Raw genomic sequence first — 22,779 nt, 5'->3', positions numbered from 1 at the left:
ACGCATCCCCCATCTATACCTCCCCTATCTAATCCCTACAGTATTTTAAATATATAGCCAAGTTGTTTTATGAAATGTGCCATCTCTTGTGAGCACAACAAATCAAGGGGTTGCCCCTTGTGTTTTGGTTTAGTCATTTCGAACATGGAATGTGGCCATTTAATTTATATTCATGAGAATATTCTTCTTTTCTAGCAAAGGGCATCTTTATGCACTGAAAATAATGTAATTACATAACTACAGCAACACCATTAGAAAACCCATAATACATTGTGCATAAACCATATACTGATTATGCTTTACAATTGAATAGTGCAGATAGTCATTAAAAAGTCCATTTCCTGGACCGGATTTGTGCAAGTATTCTACATGCTAATTAATACGGGACAGCACTACATGTGAAGAGTACTTGAACAAGTGGTATGTATAATGGACCTAACTCTGCATATTGGCCAAAGTCCGAATTTTAATGCATTTATGTTCAAATGTATGTTTTACCACGTTATTATAATTTACATTTTTATTTGGATTTCTACATGAAAAGAGGTTTATGGTGGAGAAAATAATAGTCCAATAGCCGAGCTGTAAATCTATTGTGAGAACCGTGCAAGCGGACAACAAGGTGTAAGAAGTAACTTACTAGTAAAATGTACTATATAGTGTATCCAATACTTTTAGTAAATAGAAAATCTATAAACACATATATATTCATGGGTATACCATATACACATACATATTCATTGGTATACCATATACACATACATATTCATGGGTATACCATATACATATATATTCATGGGTATACCATATACACATACATATTCATGGGTATACCATATACACATACATATTCATGGGTATACCATATACACATATATTCATGGGTATACCATATGCACATATATATTCATGGTATACCATATACACATACATATTCATGGTATACCATATACACATATATATTCATGGGTATACCATATACACATACATATTCATGGGTATACCATATACACATATATTCATGGGTATATCATATACACATACATATTCATGGGTATACCATATACACATACATGTTCATGGGTATACCATATACACATATATATTCATGGGTATACCATACACACATATATTCATGGGTATACCATATACACATATATTCATGGGTATACCATATACACATATATTCATGGGTATACCATATACACATATATATTCATGGATATACCATATACACATATATATTCATGGGTATACCATATACACATATATTCATGGGTATACCATATACACATACATATTCATGGGTATACCATATACACATATATTCATGGGTATACCATATACACATATATATTCATGGTATACCATATACACATACATATTCATGGGTATACCATATACACATATATATTCATGGGTATACCATATACACATACATATTCATAGGTATACCATATACACATACATATTCATGGCATACCATATACACATATATATTCATGGGTATACCATATACACATACATATTCATGGGTATACCATATACACATACATATTCATGGTATACCATATACACATATATATTCATGGGTATACCATATACACATACATATTCATAGGTATACCATATACACATATATATTCATGGGTATACCATATACACATACATATTCATAGGTATACCATATACACATACATATTCATGGGTATACCATATACACATACATATTCATTGGTATACCATATACACATACATATTCATGGGTATACCATATACATATATATTCATGGGTATACCATATACACATACATATTCATTGGTATACCATATACACATACATATTCATGGGTATACCATATACACATACATATTCATGGCATACCATATACACATATATATTCATGGGTATACCATATACACATACATATTCATGGGTATACCATATACACATATATTCATGGGTATATCATATACACATACATATTCATGGGTATACCATATACACATACATGTTCATGGTATACCATATACACATATATATTCATAGGTATACCATATACACATATATATTCATGGGTATACCATATACACATACATATTCATAGGTATACCATATACACATACATATTCATGGGTATACCATATACACATACATATTCATTGGTATACCATATACACATACATATTCATGGGTATACCATATACACATACATATTCATAGGTATACCATATACACATACATATTCATGGGTATACCATATACACATACATATTCATTGGTATACCATATACACATACATATTCATGGGTATACCATATACATATATATTCATGGGTATACCATATACACATACATATTCATTGGTATACCATATACACATACATATTCATGGGTATACCATATACACATACATATTCATGGCATACCATATACACATATATATTCATGGGTATACCATATACACATACATATTCATGGGTATACCATATACACATATATTCATGGGTATATCATATACACATACATATTCATGGGTATACCATATACACATACATATTCATGGTATACCATATTCATGGGTATACCATATACACATACATATTCATAGGTATACCATATACACATATATATTCATGGGTATACCATATACACATACATATTCATAGGTATACCATATACACATACATATTCATGGGTATACCATATACACATACATATTCATGGGTATACCATATACACATACATATTCATGGGTATACCATATACACATACATATTCATGGCATACCATATACACATATATATTCATGGGTATACCATATACACATACATATTCATGGGTATACCATATACACATATATTCATGGGTATATCATATACACATACATATTCATGGGTATACCATATACACATACATGTTCATGGTATACCATATACACATATATATTCATAGGTATACCATATACACATATATATTCATGGGTATACCATATACACATACATATTCATAGGTATACCATATACACATACATATTCATGGGTATACCATATACACATACATATTCATTGGTATACCATATACACATACATATTCATGGGTATACCATATACACATACATATTCATAGGTATACCATATACACATACATATTCATGGGTATACCATATACACATACATATTCATTGGTATACCATATACACATACATATTCATGGGTATACCATATACACATACATATTCATTGGTATACCATATACACATACATATTCATGGGTATACCATATACATATATATTCATGGGTATACCATATACACATACATATTCATGGGTATACCATATACACATACATATTCATAGGTATACCATATACACATACATATTCATGGGTATACCATATACACATACATATTCATTGGTATACCATATACACATACATATTCATGGGTATACCATATACATATATATTCATGGGTATACCATATACACATACATATTCATTGGTATACCATATACACATACATATTCATGGGTATACCATATACACATACATATTAATGGCATACCATATACACATATATATTCATGGGTATACCATATACACATACATATTCATGGGTATACCATATACACATATATTCATGGGTATATCATATACACATACATATTCATGGGTATACCATATACACATACATATTCATGGTATACCATATACACATATATATTCATGGGTATACCATATACACATACATATTCATAGGTATACCATATACACATATATATTCATGGGTATACCATATACACATACATATTCATAGGTATACCATATACACATACATATTCATGGGTATACCATATACACATACATATTCATGGGTATACCATATACACATACATATTCATGGGTATACCATATACACATACATATTCATGGTATACCATTTGTTCTCTTTTATAAACAGTATTTTGCTGGACTGAAGTACAACTCTTCACATGATGTGAAGCATCGGATCCCTGGGCCACAATGCCACTCACTGTCACCCACGTATAAGTTATGTTGGGACTCTCGATTTGTTTGAAGGCATTGCCACTCTCATGTGATAGACTCTCCTCCTAACTGATTGTCTATGCTAGAGCTTCAGTTGGTTTGTTTTGCCAATGTAAATTGGTTCAAAATTCCGTGCTGAAATATTAACCCCCTAGTGACCAAGCTTTTTTTCATTTTTGCATTTTCGTTTTTTCCTCCCCTCCTTTAAAAAAAAACGTAACTCCTTTATTTATCCATTGACGTTGCTGTATGAGGGCTTGTATTTTGCGGGACGAGTTTTATTTTTCAATGCTGCTATATAATCTACCATATAATGTACTGAAAAACCTTTAAAAAATTCTAAGTGGCAAGAAATGGGAAAAAAATGAAATTCCATTATCTTTCGGTGCGTCTTTTTTCTACAGTGCACAAACTGCAACAAAAATGAAAACCTTTTTTTTTTGCTGCGCTACTTGTATTTTTATTTTCAAAGATATTTAATTTTTTAAAATTATCTTCTGCAGCCATCTGCATGCAATAACTTGTTTAGTTTTCACTCAATCTTGTATTGTGAGAAAAGTATTTAGCTAGCTGTAGTTAGCAGCAAGTTATCCAGAAGAAGGCCTCATGTCCACGGGGAAAATCAGGCCCTCTATGGCCCTCTACGGATTCTCCATGTAGAATCCGTAGCGGGTCCCTCCTGCCCCGCGGACATGAGGCATAAAAATAAGAATTAACTCACCTCTCACCCGCTCCGGATCTTCCCTTCGCCGTGGCTTCATCTTCTCTCCGTCGCGGCCGGATCTTCTTTCTTCGGCCCGGCGGATGCACAGGGCACGTCGGTTGCGTGCCCCGCGCATGCGCCGGCCCGAAGAAAAAAGATCCGGCCGCGACGGAGAGAAGATGAAGCCGCGGTGAAGGGAAGATCTGGAGCAGGTGAGTAAATTCCGATTTTGGTCAATAGAAGCCTGCGGGAGCCGTCCCCGCGGGAGACCCGCACGAAAATGGAGCATGGTCCAGATTTTTTCATGCTCCATTTTAAAAAAAATCCCTTTTATTGACCATCTGCGGGTATTTATCTACCCGTGGGTGGTCAATGTGAGAAGGTACAGGTCCATAAAATAGAAGAATCTGTCTCAAAATGGCCGCTAGATACAAAATGGAGCATTATAAGATGTAAATAAGCTTGTGTGTAGTGAAACAATAATTAAAGAAGAAATAACTTGCAGAGCATGGCTTTCGGTGCAATGTCTAATGATTTGTTTTTTTCTCTATTCATCCGAGAACATTTGCCTGGTACAGTCGCTATCAAAAGAGACTCCCCCACTCCTGAGCTATGGGAAAAGAGCAAATCGTGCTGATAAGATGCTGCGATCATCCAAGCACCACAAGGGAGGATGGGATAACGTCCAGGAGGAGTAATCATTTGAAGGACATTTCACATATTTATTCTCACTGCGCTGATTGTTGAACAAAGCACAATTCTTGATGTTTTTTCTAACCCCATGACTAATGATGACGTATTCCTTTCCTGTATTTAGAACTATACTCAGTCAATAAACGCTCAGAGTATGTACGCCTTAAGCAGAGTGAGCTATATACTTGCCGTGGCTCTCTCTCCGTATCTGAGGAGAACTAGAAACCGACTCTTGTGTGGTTCTTGGCCTCCGTGCTGCAGCGGATACGAATTGATTTGGAACCCAAGACTTGAAAGGTTAATGTGACCTAGCGGTCCTTAACAAATGCATCCCAATGGGATGCGGATCCGCGGGCGGGAGAAGAGTTAAAATCCGCTGCGGATTTTATTTCTTTTTTTGCCCGTGGACATGAGGCCGAAGAAGTTTAATTGTTTGCTTGCCTTAATACCATTATTCACTTGCATTCCCTTGCTCTTAAAATCAAGCTCGTATACTGTTGATACTCCTTTGGCTGCGTCACATCCTGCATTACTAAAGCATCACCCACAACCATAGTGAGAATTGCTACTTACAGGGATTTACTTTGCACAATTTTTTTTCTCCAAATGCTCCTCCAACAATAAGCTGATCACAGAATATTCCGCTACTGGGATCACTGGAGATCATTTATAATCTTCTGGGGAAGGCAGAAGATGATATGGGGGCGATCAAATAACTATGCATAAATACATTGGGGGACAATACAAGGATCTCTCCCATGATGTGTTTCTACCCGAGACTGCAACGGTAACAAGAGGGCATCCTCTACGTCTAGAAGAAAGCAGGTTTCATTGCCAACATAGAAGGGAGTTCTTTACTGTAAGAGCAGTGAAATTGTGGAACTCTCTGCCTGAGGACGTGGTGATGGCAAAATCCATTGAGGAGTTGAAGAGAGGACTAGATGTCTTTCTAGAGTGCTATGAGATTACAGGATATAGACATTAGGTGACCAGCGGGTTTGTAGTTCCGGGTCTTACAGTCAGGTAGGAACTCTCAAAGGTTGATCAGGGGATTATTCTGACTGCCATTATGGAGTCGGGAAGGAATTTTCCCCCAAATGGGCTAATTTGCTTCTGCCTTTTGGGGTTTTCGCCTTCCTCTAGATCAACTACGGGGTTTAAATAGGCTGACCTAGATGGACATTGTCTTCATTCAGCCCCACATACTATGTTACTATGTCTTCATGCACTGCTACCACAGGGTAAATGAAGCATTGCACACTTCTCATTGAAATGAATGAACTGTCACTGTTTTCTAAAGAAATGATTCAGAAAACTGCAAAGCATGAGTAGCACAAATTACCAGACACAATTTTTCATTACTTCTTATCAATAGTAAAATCGCCGTGATCTGAAATGAAGGCACATATGTGATGTGAGTATGGCGATAATTCCTTTTCACTTACAGATCGACCAATAATGGGATTTTAGAGGCAGCCAGTCAACTGACCTGTCTCTTCTGGCATAAAACTGCCAACGTGTTGCAGAATAGCTACTGACCTCAATCAATAATAGAGCATACAGTCTAACTATTAAAGGGAAGGAATATAATGACTGATACAAAAGATAGTAGATTGAGATACGAAAGCAATTGCACAAGAACTCTGCTAGATGGATTGTATCAAAACTTTATTGTCTGAGACGGGAAAAAATAGGATGTCAAAAAAAGCATAGTGTTTCTGGAAATATGTGGATGTTTGACTGGTTTCACATCTGCGGCAGGGATTCGGCTTTCCTGCTCCATTCGGTCTCTGGGCCGAACCGAACAGCGCTGACCAAACCCCATTGACTATAATGGGGTCTGCCCGCTTTCTGTCCAGTTGCTCGGCTTTTGGACGGAAGAATAAGTTGTGCATGCAGTGCTTGTTCTTCTGGTATATTTAGCTGGATCTTTGATGGAACCTCCAACCGAAGGTTCTGCTGCAGATATGAAATCGGCCTTTGGTACTTATATTATTTTCATATGCGTTCAGCAGAGGCATATATAGAAATCAGGCAAATCTTAGAATGTTTCACATCCCCAAATGTGGCACTGCTTAATGGACACACATCAGGGGAACCTAATGGATACTATTATAAATGGAAGACACGGCAGAGATGTGAACAGAGCCTAATGAACAAATACAGTTTAAATTATGGAAAAGGTGACACCAGAATCATTATAACATGGTAACATAGTATGTTAGCCCGAGAAAAGACCTATGGCCATTCAGTTAAGCGTATCCCCCCCCCCCCCCCCCCATGTTGATCCAGAGGAAAGAAAAAAATTAAGCAGAAGCCATATTTCCCTATTTAAGGGGAAAAAATCCTTCCTGACTCCAATATGGCAATTGGAATAATCCCCGGATCACCTGATGTTATCAATGATTATAACATGTCATATTGTATCACTCAATAAAGGCGTCCAGGCCCCTTTTGAACTCTTTTTCCATCACCACATCCTCAGTTATTCCATAGTCTTACTGCTCTTAGGTGCTGTTCTACACAGAGCAAAATTGCTGCGGAAGGTCTGCACGAAAATTCTGCAGCATTTACAGTAGCAGAAAAGTGGATGAGATTTTGAAAATCTTGTCCCCAAGCTGCGGAAATAACCTGCACCAAACCCATGCAAAAATTGACTTGCGGTGTGGAATTCAATTCTGCAGCATGTCAATTCTATCGTCTCCTCCGCTGTAGAATTCGCCTCTTCTCAATGAGTGAGTGAACGCTGCACAGGAATTTGCGATAAAAATGCCCTCGGAAAACATTCCACTGGAAATCAGGCCATGTGGACTCAGCCTTACAGTAAAGAACCTATTGTCACCCAGACGTCTTTTTTCTAAACTAAATAATCCCAGTTTTGATAACCTCTCTGGGTATTGTAGTCCGCCCATTCTGTTTATTTTTTTAGTTGCCCGCTTTTGTACTTGCTCAAGCTCTGATATGTCCTTCTGAGTACCGATGCCCAAAACTATCTACAATATTCCATGTGTGGTCTGACCAGTGACTTGTAAAGAGGAAGAACGATGTTCTTGTCATGAGCCCCTACATCTTTTGAAACACCCCATGCTCTATTTGCCTTGGCAGCAGCTGCCTGACACTGGTTGCTCCAGTTAAAGGAGATGTCTCGAGGAAGCAGTGATTTTTTTTTTTTGCCCAATCCCCCTAATTAAACATACATTACTAATTACCCCTGTAAATGACTTTCCTAGCTGGTTTGTACTTACCGTTCCAGCGTTTCAGCAACTTATAAAAGTTTCCCCAAGATGGCCGCCGGCTCTTTCCCCGTCGCTCGCTGCAGCCCGACGTGCGCGCTCCCGAGACGCTGCCAGCTGTGTCTCCATGGCAACCGGACGCCCTGCAGCCACCGACCAGACGCCGCGCAGCCGCCGACCAGTCACCCACCGCCAGGCAGCAGGTAACCGGCGCTAGCCCCCGGCTCCCCAGCGCTACGCTCCCGGCTCCCCAGCGCTAGACCCTCAGCCCAGGTGAAGGCCCCGGAGCCCAGCGCTGGGCTCCGGGGCCTTCACCTGTCAGTGAACATCACCCCCGACCCATCACTTACCCCCCTGGCCCAGCGCTAGTTCCCCCCGGCCTAGCGACAGCCCCCCCATCGCAGCGACAGCCCCCCCCGGCCTAGCGATAGCCCCCCCATCGCAGCGACAGCCCCCCCCCGGCCTAGCGACAGACCCCCCATCGCAGCGACAGCCCCCCCCGGCCTAGCGACAGACCCCCCCGGCCTAGCGACAGCCTCCCCATCGCAGCGACAGCCCCCCCCGGCCTAGCGACAGCCCCCCCGGCGCAGCGACAGCCCCCCCGGCCTAGCGACAGCCCCCCCATCGCAGCGACAGCCCCCCCCGGCCTAGCGACAGACCCCCCATCGCAGCGACAGCCGCCCCCGGCCTAGCGACAGACCCCCCCGGCCTAGCGACAGACCCCCCATCGCAGCGGCAGCCCCCCCCCGGCGCATCACAGCGACGACAGCCCCCCCCCGGCGCAGCGGCAGCCCCCCCCGGCCCATCACTTACCTGGACGGCAGGACAGCTGGACGGCAGGACAGCTGGACGGCTTCTCCGGACGGCAGCTCCAGTTTCTGCACCTTCCTCTAACAGAGGAAGGTACAGAATGGCCGCTCCAGCGCGCTCCCGAGCAGTGACAGCTCATCTGCGCATGCGCAGAAGAGCTGTAGCGGGGAGCACACTGAAGCGGCTCGTGCTGAAAGGAGAAGACCGGACTGCGCAAGCGCGTCTAAAAAAGCAAGCTGCCAGCGAATTTAGACGGAACCATGGAGACGAGGACGCTAGCAACGGAGCAGGTAAGTGAATAACTTCTGTATGGCTCATATTTAATGCACGATGTATATTACAAAGTGCATTAATATGGCCATACGGAAGTGTATACCCCCACTTGGTTTCGCGAGACCACCCCTTTAAGCTTACAGTTAACTAAAATCCCCAAGTCCTTTTCCATGTCAGTGTCTGCCAGTGCTTTCCCCTTTAGGTTGTAATGGTGATGTCTATTTCCTCTGCCCGTGTGCAGAACCTTACATTTATCAGTGCTAAACCTCATTTGCGACTTTTCTGCCCAAGCCCCCAATTTATTCAGATCCTCTTGCAGCCTCCTTGAATCCTCTCTTAATCAGACATGGTAAAAATCAATCTAGGAGTTATGGAAAACTGGTACATTAATCTTAGTATCTGGAAAAGTAGAAAGTGGGATTCTAAACTGATGGTCCATTATTTGCATACATGTCTATATGACATTCATAGGTACTTTAGGTGTAATTTCTCTTTAAATACCTTTCCAAAATCTTGTAAGCTCTTCCAGTGTTATAAAACAGGAAATTATATAACCCTTTTAAACATTTAAGGCATTAGACAAAGCACTGACATTTTATTTCCAGTAGATTAATTTCTACCATCTCCGGTACGTAAGATTTAATAGTATTGTTGTCTAGCATGCAAACCTGATATTTTAATACATTTGCAATTAATGATAGGACTAACGAAAGGTAATGCTAGTTATTTCACTCCACTTCAATCGAGCATCTAAAAATATATTGTTAACCAGGAAAGGAAATGGAATATTTTGTATTATACTGTTCTTGGAGCTGGCAATACTGTTAGTAATGAGTACAATGCATATTAGAAGATCTTTTTACAATATCTCCTTGACAAAAGCATCATTCTATAAAGAAGAGTTCGGATCCTTTTTGCTTTTGTGGAGTTCTGTCTTCTCTAACCTTCTAAACAAACATCTGTCGAAGAATCAAAGACCAAATATTTGTATGCAAATTAAAATTTAGTTTCTCCAAGGTCGTTCAGGCATTTATCTGAACTGCAGTCGCTTAGCACAATATAATTAGTTGCATATTTTCCTACACTTAGAGTGGTTTCACATCTGAATTGGAACCTCCGGTTGGAGGTTCTATTGCAGATCCGACACAAAATATCAGAAGAAAAAGCTGTGAATTCAGGACTTTTTTCGGGCAACTAAGTGGAAACCAAATGGACCCCATTATAGTCAATGGGATTTGTTCAGCGCTGTTCGGTGTCTAAGACGGAGCCGTTCGGCTATGGAGATTCCCCTTTCCTGCTACCCGAATCGAGCAAGAAAGTGGATCTCCCAATGCAGGAGTGAAACCAATACAGATGCCTTTAGAAAGGTTCTGGCTTAAACAAACTACTAGGAAATGTTAAACATATTTGAAGTGCATCCTCAATACATGGGTGACCTATTAAAGTAAGCCTCATCTTTTGGACAACCTTTTCGTGAAGTGTTTTTTTCCAGTTATGACATATCCACTGAAGGCTGCAGCCCCTTCTTAGCCTTAAAGGGGTTGTCCCGCGCCGAAACGGGTTTTTTTTTTTAATAGCCCCCCCGTTCGGCGCGAGACAAGCCCGATGCAGGGATAAAAAAAACAAACCAGATAGTACTTACCCGAATCCCCGCGGTCCGGCGTCTTCATACTTACCTTGTGAAGATGGCCGCCGGGATCTTCACCCTCGGTGGACCGCAGGGCTTCTGTGCGGTCCATTGCCGATTCCAGCCTCCTGATTGGCTGGAAACGGCACACGTGACGGGGCGGAGCTACGAGGAGCCGCTCTCCAGCACGAGCGGCCCCATTCAGCAAAGGAGAAGACCGGACTGCGCAAGCGCGTCTAATTGGGCGATTAGACGCTGAAGATTAGACGGCACCATGGAGACGGGGACGCCAGCAACGGAACAGGTAAGTGAATAACTTCTGTATGGCTCATAATTAATGCACGATGTATATTACAAAGTGCATTAATATGGCCATACAGAAGTGTATACCCCCACTTTGTTTCGCGGGACAACCCCTTTAAAGGCATGCTCCATCCCTGCAGTCCATGGAAACCTCCTTATATACTTTATACTGAAAGGCTGTTTACACACAGAGGTCAGTTAGATTCTCCTCAGTATATATACATAGAGGTGAGGTAGATTCTCCTCAGTATATACACATAGAGGTGAGGTAGATTCTCCCCAGTATATACACATAGAGGTGAGGTAGATTCTCCTCAGTATATACACATAGAGGTGAGGTAGATTCTCCCCAGTATATACACAGAGAGGTGAGGTAGATTCTCCTCAGTATATACACATAGAGGTGAGGTAGATTCTCCCCAGTATATACACATAGAGGTGAGGTAGATTCTCCTCAGTATATGCACAGAGGGGAGGTAGATTCTCCTCAGTATATACACATAGAGGTGAGGTAGATTCTCCTCAGAATGTACACATAGAAGTGAAGGGGGGGGGGGGGGGGGGAGAGAGAGATCTCTCTCACTCTTCCCCCTGACACCCACTCACCACCACCCCCAGCCGCCTTTCCGAGCCTGCTCGGACCAGTAAGCAATTACTCGAGAAGAGCAATGCTCACTCATCTCTAATTATTTTCTTCTTAAAAATTGTTTTTGCTGGTAATGTTGGTCTTGATATAGTTGGATTTGTTGAGTGACAGTATGGAGGTAATTATTCAAATAATTATTCTGGCCCTGATGATTATTGTGATACTGTGTCTGTGGTTTATTTCTCTCCACTTCTAATATATATATATATATTTTTTACATTTTTAATTAACTTTATTAACATTTATTTTTTTATTTATTCAGATCTACTGGGGACATCACAATGTGATCTTTAGTACACTCAGTATAGCAAAGGATGATTTAATGCGTTTCTAAAATTACAAAGCAATCTATGAGGTCGTGCCGAAGGATCAGTTTAACTGTCATATAGCTGTGGCATCCCTGAGGGCATTTCCTAGGTCCCTGACTGCCATGGTTACCCATCGGCATCCTGCAATTGCATTTGTGGGGGCCCAATGAGGACAGAGGGAGCTCCCTTTCTCTGTCTAATCACCTAGATGCCATGGTCATAATCGGCATCTAGGGAGTTAAGTGGTACGGATCAGAGTCTTTCTTAATCTGGCCATTGTAGCGATAGCTCAGCTGTCCATCAACATAGGGATCATGCAAGCATAGGATACAGCATAGCAGCTAAAGATAAGCAAATCTATATTGTTCATTTACATCATGGCGGCTTAATGAGTTGGATAAAGACAGCACCTTAATGTCACCTTCAGTTCTAACATGTTCTATGCTTTATAATAAATGAGCTATACACGCCACATAGGCTTTTGCTCTCCTACTACCTTTGTGGCTGCGATAGGCGATTTGCTGACCCCCTAACTATTTGTATCTGTCCCACTTGCTACTGGTTTGGGCCACTTTGAGAAATGAAAGTGGTCCTGGAAAAATTACAGTCTGCTCCTGGTATACAGTCAGGAAACTGAGCTGTGATTTCCTCCATTATAACTGTGTGAAAGTTATAATATGGCATACATAGAAGAGAGGGGGCCCCATACCAAAAATAAAAATGGCTCCCCTATTAAAAAGCTGAATTTTGTCATTCAGGACAGAACAGTCTGGTGTTGGTACTTCTCTCCACTTCATTTCCATGACCCTTGCAAAAAATTTTCGAACCTCCTTGTTTCTGAGCAATCCAGCTCCTCTAGGGAGGGAAGTCTTACACTAGTTCTAGCCACCCTAAAAAATGGAAACAAACAATGCTAAGCTCCCTGTCTGATGGGCCCCCCTAACAGTTGCATGGCCTGCCTCTATGTTATGTACACCCTTGGACAGGAGGTGTGTGATCATCATCAGTAACTGTAATAGGAGTTTCTGTGTCTTCTCCTAAGCAGTTTGTGGTAGGGTCCATGTAATAGCTTGACACAGACTGAGTAGTTTGAAAAAATATAAACCCAAGTAAATCTGATCTGGTCAGGACTGGGATCACATGACCAACCTGAGGAGGAGGAGGCCAGTGTCGCGGGACAAGGGTTAATGCATGTTGTGCAAAGATTCTTATGGTGTGGTTTTCTAGCTGCTCTACCTATCAGCAGGTGTGCAGAGCTTTATATTCCTACCATGCCCTTTTCCCCTCACTGTTGATTTCAGTTCACCAGAGGAGGGGTTGGAGTTGGCGAGATCCTCTAGCTTGGCCGATAGTTCCATTTACAGATAAGTACTGCTTTATCCTTTCTGTTGATTTTGGTTCCTTTATTGTTTGCGTTGTGGTGTCAGTCCATCCCTCTAGGCATTCCTATACGGATAATCAGGGCCCAGAGGAAGACAGCGGGGCTGTCCTTATCAGGACAATAACTCTTCTTGCAAGCAGGGACTCCTCACTTTTCTGTTTGGTAGGGACAGGTTCTTTCTATCTACCTGAAGTGGTGCTCACTGTCCCACATTGTGTGGTGTTTTATACCTGCGTTCAGTGTGAACCTCACCCTGCATCCGTGCTGTGGTGAGGTGCGCCCAGCGGACATGACACTGAAGTTCTTATTTTAAATTTATGGTGAAATAGTATTATAAGTTTTATTGTTCTACGGCTAAACCGGTTATCTGGCACTGCGATATTAGTGGCCTGTCCTTAGGACAGGTCATCAATACCAGATAATTGGGGTCTAACTCCTGCCACCCACACCGATGAACTGATTGAAGGGGCAAAGCTGCTCTAGTGAGAGCCGACTCCATACTTTTAGCAGTGCCTGAGCCTAGTATTGCAGCTTAGTGCCATTCAAGTGAATGAGACTGAGCTGCCGAGAGCTTCAGCCTCCACCAAAAGTTCAGAGCTGTGCCTGATGCCGAGCTAAATCCAGTTGTAAAGTGGACTAATAAAAATTGCACACTCAGAAAGAACCTTTGAAAAAACAGTTAAAATGATTGTAAAATACCAAAAATGCTTCTATAAATGAGTCACCAGACACCTTACACAGATGGCTGACTAAAATAGAGCGGAGCTATTCTTTCCCATAGAGATACAAACTGTTTATTAAAAATGTGAGAAATAGCAGTCTGTACAGTGTGAATAATACTAATGTCAGACGAACGGCAAAGCTTGAATGACGAAAAATGAAAGGATATTTTTACGTTCTATGATTTTTTTTTTGCTTTCATATTTTGAATTTACAGCAGGATGACTGTTAACTCAATTTCAGAGAGGATATAAATACTACAAAGCGGAGGCGTAGATTGGTGCTCACTGCTCTTGACGACATCAAGCTTTATGGGAGCTACTATAAATATTAGAAAAATGTCCTATTAGCTTGTATAGTTGGATGGATCTGTCTAAGGACTCATGAACATGGCAGGTCCATGTGCACAAGCCGAGTAGGTGTGATGTGGAGTGGCTATGGCTCTGATTTATAGACCTTTTACCTATATGCCACCATATGGTGCCTTTGTAACTCACTGGATTCTCTTTCAGGGTGGCTTCACATGTGCTTGTTTTTGCGCGTATATAGGTGCACACCCATGTACATGCAAAAACACTCGTGAATGCAGGCTTGTGCAGTGTTTTCAATGCAGCCGCGGCTGCTGCCAGTGGCTTCATTGAAAACAATGCTCTGCCGGCATCCCTGCATTGTTTTCAGGGAAGAGCTTTACATATGACGGCATTCATTCGGCGAGAGCTGCCTGTGATTGGCTGAGCCCGCCAGCTAATCACAAGCAGCTCTTTCAGCAGGCAGGGATTTTAAATCCCTGCCTGCTGAAAGATCAGCACTAGAGAGCCGGGGACAGCCAGAAGAAATCTTTTACTTGATTTTCAGGGAAGGGCTTATATTTAAAGCCCTTTCCCTGAAATCAATTGCCGGCAGCAGAATCCTCTACCGCAGCTGAGATGTGTGACAGCTGCAGTAGAGAATTGAAGAATTCCTCTGCTGCATCAGCCACAGCTGCGGCAGATGTAGCAGCGGGAATTCTTTAAACTAGCGACGATGAAGGAAACATCTGCCGCATGCGGCAGATGTGTTCTTCATCCCCGCAGGGGTGACGGCAGCGGCGGAGGGGTAAGTATTTTTTTTTTCACACTGAAATGTGTAAAAGCTTATATGCAAAGCTCTTCCCTGAAAAAGAATTCAGGGATGCCGGCAGACCATTGTTTTCAGTGGAGCCGCCGGCAGCAGCCGTGGCTCCATTGAAAGCAAGGCGTGTATTCCTAATGGTGCATGTATGTCATATCTTTGCAGACACATGCCTGTAAAGCACGGACATGTGCACACACCATAGGGAATGCAATGTTGCAAATACAAGCACAAAAACACACTTGTATGAAGCCACCCTTAGAAGGAATTATTTACCCCAGAGTACCAGAGATTTTGCCTATTTTTATTTTAGTTTTTTCACCCCCGCTTTCCAAGAGTCGTAACGTCTAAAAATTGTTAAGTGGGGAGAAATGAAAAAAATGCAATTGCGCCCTTTTTGATGAGTTTAGTTTTTACACCGTTCACACTGCATTCATAATGACATATGAAATTTGCTCTATGGTTCAGTATGATTGAGGTGATACCAAATGTGTAAAGTTTCTTAATGTTTTTCTATTTTTAAAAAGCAAAAAGAAATTCTTAAAAATATTCTGCGACCCATAATTTTTAAAAATTCTTTTTGTTGATTGGCCTGTGTGAACGTTTTTTTTTTTTTCAGAGTGAGCTATAGCTGTTATTATTAAAAATTCTGGGTGCATTCATCTTTTTGATCATTTTTTATTCCACTTTCTGCAAGCCAGGGTTAAAAAAAAATGTAAAAAAATTCACTATGACAATTTGTCTTTTTTTTTTTTACAGGCTTTACTGTGCTGTATAAAAATTGTAATAGAGTATAGACTTATGTACACAGCAATGCCAAATATGTTTTTTTTTTTAATTAAAAAAGTTTTAGTAAATCTTTTTGGACACTTTTATTTAGTCCCCACAAGAGACTTGAACTTGCCATCATCTGATCACCTCTACTATATACTGCAATACCCTACTATTGTAGTATATAACTATCTTTGTCCTATAGGGCTTGATAGGCATCTATGCATGACAGCCCTTGGGAGCCTTCCGTAGACTCCGAGCTGCCATGCTAGCCCATTGACATTGCATTGTGGGGACTGGGGGATGGATTTGCCGGTGGTGTGCAGAAATAGATCCCTCCTCCCACTGACTGTTTAGACATGTGGTCAGCTTTGACAATGGCAACTAAACAGTTAACTGCTACAATCAGTGCTAATTCTGATCGTAGCAGTTACTGGTGTCTGTTAGCTATCAGAAAAAGCTGATAGCTCCGGGTATGGAGCGGACTGGCCTCCCAAGTCTGCTCCATAAACACTTCAGGACCGCGGGATGTTTATAATCATGTGGCAGTCCTGAAGTGGTTAAAGGTTATAATAATCACCTTCGAGGGGAAATTATTTTTCAATTCAATGTTTGCATTTTGGTCTGACAATCAATTGTTAATTAATGATTTTGCAGAGTTTGTCCTCTGCATTTTCTATGCATCATTGTAGGCAGATATTGCAGTCTACGTCTCCATAGGAGATCTGTCAGTGAGCTGGACGGACAGCTTACTTTTCAACTCTGTCTCTTCCCTCCTGCCCCTTTTATTAGCTAACTCATGACCACAACAAAGATAAGCTTTGCTATAGTCATAAACAGGAGTATTATGAGGATCTTAAAAGATATGAGACACAAGACCAAAGGCATATGTTGCACCTCACCCCCCTTAAAAAAAGGAGATATATAAGTACCTCATAACGTTGTTGCTGCTACAAGATAAGCAACATAAAGTATCTGTGAAAAACAGAACTGTGAAAAATGTGTCCATTACTTCATGGATAAAGGCTTTGCTGATTGGTCTGACATTCAGAAATTAAGAATGACTTTAATGGTCAAAATAACAGCAACATTAAAGCTTAAAGGGATATCCAACATTTTAAATAAAAGGGGACACATTACTATGTGGGGGCACTAAAAGTGACACTTTCTATGTGAAGCTTACAGGGAGCACAAAAATGGAATACTATTATGTGGGGATCATGGCATTATTACTATATGGGGCACAATGGATAGGAAGATTATGTAGAGGTTTGGAAAATGAAGGCATATGACTGGAAAATTGAGGAGTCAAAGATGGTTATGTGTTCAAATCTGCAGAGAAAGGTTAGGACCAGAAGAAGTCATCATATCGGTCTGGGCCAGATGGAGAAGAAATGGGAAGTGAATGACTTCAGTCAGAGGGGACATGATCTGTGATCACTGCAGTTAACTGTACTGTAATCACTTTTATACAGTCTTCAGAGGACCTGTATGGAACTGGTATGTACTGCTATATGGTCACTGTATCAAGGTAATATTGGTCTTTGTATACTTTTTTTCAGTAACACTATGGTAGTATTATGTGGTCATGATCTGGGGGTATAGGTTGGATCTCATATAGTGGTTTTATTAGTATTATTGATCTTTGTAGTGGTCATTCAGTAGCAGTGTAGGCATATTACTGTCATTATGGGAGTATAATTTGATCCTTATATAGTGTTATTATTGGTAATGTTAGTCTTGTATAGTGGGTTTTCTTCAGTGACATATGGAGGTAATTATATAATTGCACAGGTGACAATAATTGCAGTGATACTGTGTGTGGTTTTATTTCACTCTTACAAAATAAAAGAAAAAAAAGTTTTATTTTTTCTTTTAACGTTGTACAATTTTCTTTTTTTATTAACAAACTTTATTAACATTTTTTTCCCGATATGTATTTAGTCTCACCAGGGACATCACAAATGCGATTGTTTGATCGCTTTTACAATGCTTTGGTATACTCAGGGAATAGTGGGAGCACTTTTTGGATGCCTGCCCTTTTTACCAAATTCCCTAGAAACTGCCCTGATTAGCAGCTAGGTTGCAGAACTATTAAGAAAGAATAGAGTTCTTTCTAGAATGCTCCCTGCTTGTAACAAAGAATCCAAGGTAACCTCTAAAGACCCATTTAGACACAACGATTATCACTCGAAATTCGCTCAAAAGCCATTTTTTGAGCGATAATTGTTGTGTCTAAATGGAACTTTAGAAGTTACCTTGGGTTACCGCTGATACTATTCTTTCAGCTGGTATCCCGCTCGAACTCTCAGTGATAGCTCTGAGAACAAAGCAGCTGTCAGCGCTCCTACTGTTCTCGGAGCTGTCAGCTCAGTGGAATACCAGCTGATAGCTGTGAGCAAATCAGCTGTATGCAGATGACAGCGCTCCCGCTGTCTTCTGCATACAGCGGCCACCATCATTTACACGCTAATAAATTCTTAAGTAGCTAATTAGCTACTTACGAGCTTATGTGAAGTGATCGCTCAAAACTGTCACTCAAACTGCAGTTTGAGTGATTTTTGAGCGATCATCTTTCCGTGTAAATGGGCCTTTAGTAACTAAAAGCCTTTCTCGCGTTATCTAATGTGGATGACTCCTCAAACTGAATAATACTTTTCATGCCTCTTTAATTAAAGGGATTGCCCTTACAACCACATTTTTCCTACACTTACTGTATTTGCAACAGATCACCTGGACAACGCTGAAGGCTTTTGGAACAATATTTTGTAGACGGATGAGACCAAAATAGAGCTTTTTGGCTTAAATGAGAAGCATTATGTTTGGAGAAAGAAAAATACTGCATTACGGTATATAAAATTCATACCATCTGTGAAACACGGTGGTGATAGCATTATGGCTTGGGCTTGCTTTGCTGCATCTGGGCCAGGACAGCTTGTCATTGTTGATAGAACAATGTATTCCGAATTATACAAGCAAATTCTGGAGAATGTCAGGACATCTGTCTGTGAGCTGGATCTCAAGAGAACGCGGGTCATGGAGCAGGACAACGACCCAAAGCACACAAGGCGTCCTACGAAAGAATGGCTAAAGAAGAAGTTAAAGTTTTGGAATGACCAAGTTAAAGTCCTGACCTTACTCCTATAGAAATGTTGTGCAAGGACTTGAAGTGAGCCGTTCATGGAAGGAAACCCACCAACATACAGTTGAAGCTGTTTTATATGGAGGAATGGGCTAAAATTCCTCTAAGAGGAAGTGCAGAACTAACCAACAATTACCGAAAATGTTCTAGTGTTGCTGAACCAGGCTCATTCTCACATTTAATTTGCAGCTATGTTCTACTTATATTTTGTTAAAATTATCATATTCCATCAAAGCTAGAATGCTTTGCGCCTTGTATCCCCATATAAAACGGGACCACTGATCTTGGAATTCGTTAAAATCACCCATTCAATTCTATTGAGCAAGCACAAAAACACATATGCCCATGTGAAGCCACTATAAGGGTACTTGTTATGTGTGTGCTGGACTGCCCAACGGGACTCTGGGATCACGTGGTACAGGAGCAGTCAGGACAACAAGCTTGCTATACTGGTGGCTTGACGCAGGACAAACAGAAGTGAGAAAGAATGAACAGAGTGGGGCACTCTGCAACCCCTCAGACGGAATCCACTTTGCAGCAGAACACCCGTACCGAAAGGGACGACCACACTTTTTTTATGAGGACAGGTCAGGGAACAAGCTGACAGACCAGGGAACACTGAAAAATCATCCGCAACTCCCAGCCAGGAAGAGCTGGAGAGCATTATATTGGAAAAAGGGAGATAATGATTGGCTGACAAGTCTGTTCTTAAATTTTATTTTAGACTCTGGGCGCTGTTGAGGACCAGAGGTCATGAAAAAACAACAGAAAAAGTTTGAGAAATTATAACCGAAAAGGCTACCAAAATGCTTTCAAAATTCATTTTAAGTGCATAATAAAGGGGTTTTACCATGACTAAAATTGCTTTATAACTACTTCGTCCTTCCTGGTTGCTGCTGACCAGGTCATATGACTACGGCAGCCAATCACTGGCTATTGGTCACTGCTGTGGATAGTGATTGGCTGCAGTAATCACAAGTCCTGGTCAGTAGCAACTAGGAAGGACAGAATAGTTGTGGAAAACCCTTTTAAATTAAATTATGTTAAAACTAAAACAAAAAAAAACATATTAACTAGAGATGAGCAAACGTACTCGTCCGAGCTTGATACTCGTTCGAATAATAGCGTGTTCGAGATGCTCGTTACTCGTGACGAGTACCACGCGATGTTCGGGTTACTTTCACTTTCATCTCTGAGACGTTAGCGCCCTTTTCTGGCCAATAGAAAGACAGGGAAGGCATTACAACTTCCCCCTGCGACGTTCAAGCCCTATACCACCCCCCTGCTGTGAGTGGCTGGGGAGATCAGTTGTCACCCGAGTATATAAATCGGCCCCTCCCGCGGCTCGCCACAGATGCGTTCTGACATACTTTAGGGAAAGTGCTGTCTTGCTGGAGCTGCTATAGGGAGAGTGTTAGGAGTATTTTAGGCTTCAAGAACCCCAACGGTCCTTCTTAGGGCCACATCTAACCGTGTGCAGTACTGTGGAGGCTGCTTTTTTTTTTTGGTATATTGGCCGTGCAGAGCATTGCGCCCTGCAGTAATACTCCAGGGCCAGAAGTGCTGGTTAGGCAGGGACAGAAGACATATTGATTGAATATAGGCAGTGGGCCTTTGCAAAAACATTTGGGGAAAAAAATCTATTTGGGCTGCCTGTGACTGTCCTCAGTGTTCTGGGTCTCTGCTGGGTGTAGTAGTTCTCCAAATTCATACGCAGCAAGCTAAGTGTTACAGCAGGCTTGCGCAAAATTATTTCCTGGCTCTGTCTGGGCTGTTAAATCACCGCTGTATTGCAGTCCACAGTGCAACACTCTGCAGTTCTTTGACATACTCCAGGGCCAGAAGCGCTTAGGCAGGGACAGAAGACATATTGATTGAATATAGGCAGTGGGCCTTTGCAAAAACATTTGGGGAAAAAAATCTATTTGGGCTGCCTGTGACTGTCCTCAGTGTTCTGGGTCTCTGCTGGGTGTAGTAGTTCTCCAAATCCATACGCAGCCAGCTAAGTGTTACAGCAGGCTTGCGCAAAATTATTTCCTGGCGTTCCGTAAGCGAAGTCAGCCTCCAACCACAGGCCAATAAGCAGCACATTTAATTACAGCGTTCTGTTTCTGCACTACTGGTAATACACCATGCTGAGGGGTAGGGGTAGGCCTAGAGGACGTGGACGCGGGCGAGGACGCGGAGGCCCAAGTCAGGGTGTGGGCACAGGCCGAGCCAGTGCGGTGGCCAGGGGTAGAGGCAGGGCCAGACCGAATAAGCCACCAACTGTTTCCCAAAGCGCCCCCTTGCGCCATGCCACCCTGCAGAGGTCAAGGTGCTCTACGGTCTGGCAGTTTTTCACAGAGACGCCTGACGACCGACGAACAGTGGTGTGCAACCTTTGTCGCGTCAAGATCAGCTGGGGAGGCACCACCACCAGCATGCACAGGCATATGATGGCCAAGCACCCCACAAGGTGGGACGAAGGCCGTTCACCGCCACCGGTTTGCACCACTGCCTCTCCCCCTGTGCCCCAACCTTCCACTGAGATCCAACCCCCCTCTGAGGACACTGGCACTACCGTCTCCTGGCCTGCACCCACACCCTCACCTCCGCTGTCCTCGGCCCCATCCAGCAATGTCTCTCAGCGCAGCGTCCAGACGTCGCTAGCGCCATTGTTTGAGCGCAAGCGCAAGTACGCTGCCACGCACCTGCACGCTCAAGCGTTAAATGTGCACATTGCCAAATTGATCAGCCTGGAGATGCTGCCGTATAGGCTTGTGGAAACGGAGGCTTTCAAAAGCATGATGGCGGCGGCGGCCCCGCGCTACTCGGTTCCCAGTCGCCACTACTTTTCCCGATGTGCCGTCCCAGCCCTGCACGACCACGTCACCCGCAACATTGTACGTGCCCTCACCAACGCGGTTACTGCCAAGGTCCACTTAACAACAGACACGTGGACAAGCACAGGCGGGCAGGGCCACTATTTCTCCCTGACGGCACATTGGGTGAATTTAGTGGAGGCTGGG

General features: G+C 42.0%; 1 protein-coding gene across 1 annotated transcript in view; it reads right to left on the bottom strand.

Moving 5' to 3' along the window:
• The window catches only part of CPNE4 (copine 4), a 298,691-nt gene that overhangs the window by 149,774 nt on the left and 126,138 nt on the right, over positions 1–22,779 (bottom strand). The window lies entirely within an intron of this gene.

Source organism: Eleutherodactylus coqui, chromosome 12 (genome assembly GCF_035609145.1).
Source record: "Eleutherodactylus coqui strain aEleCoq1 chromosome 12, aEleCoq1.hap1, whole genome shotgun sequence".
In the NCBI taxonomy this organism is placed as follows: Eukaryota; Metazoa; Chordata; class Amphibia; order Anura; family Eleutherodactylidae; genus Eleutherodactylus; species Eleutherodactylus coqui.
Note: the sequence above shows the minus strand (reverse complement) of the source record. Positions and strands in the feature narration are given on the sequence as shown.